This window comes from Gossypium hirsutum, chromosome A11 (genome assembly GCF_007990345.1).
Source record: "Gossypium hirsutum isolate 1008001.06 chromosome A11, Gossypium_hirsutum_v2.1, whole genome shotgun sequence".
NCBI classification, from domain to species: Eukaryota; Viridiplantae; Streptophyta; class Magnoliopsida; order Malvales; family Malvaceae; genus Gossypium; species Gossypium hirsutum.
The window spans coordinates 112,138,547-112,138,984 of record NC_053434.1 but is presented as its reverse complement, the minus strand read 5'-3'; the positions used below and the strand labels follow the sequence as shown (position 1 = coordinate 112,138,984).

The 438-nt window shown below is 39.3% G+C and overlaps 1 non-coding gene across 1 annotated transcript; it reads left to right on the top strand.

The window, feature by feature from the left end:
* Nucleotides 1-331: 331 nt before the first annotated feature.
* Nucleotides 332-438, top strand: LOC121210648 (small nucleolar RNA R71). The gene has a single exon (XR_005905762.1). It is a non-coding gene; the product is annotated as a small nucleolar RNA R71 (small nucleolar RNA).

Genomic DNA, 438 nt, shown 5'->3' with positions numbered 1-438 from the left:
CACACGTGAAACAACTTCAAACAAACTTGGTGGCTGAGCTGCAAAATTATTAGCACTATTAGCGGTAAACTGCTTTAACATAGAGGAAGTAGACGATACCTGAGTTGATAACAAAGTGAGAGCATTAACTTCATGAACTCCGGCTACACGTCTTCCTGAAGCTGTTCGATTTGTTGGCCATTGATAGTTGTTGCTCGTTATCCTCTCGATGATCTCATAAGCCTCATTATAAGACTTAGACAAAATTACACCATTCGCAGAAGCATCTACCATCAATCTTGTATGTACATTGAGACCATTATAGAATGTCTCTAACTTGATACAATGAGGAATCCCATGATGATGGCACTTACGAAGTAACTCCTTAAATCACTCTCAAGCCTCATACAAAGTGTCATCATCCAATTGTTGGAAAGTTGTGGTCTTGTTCCTCAACTT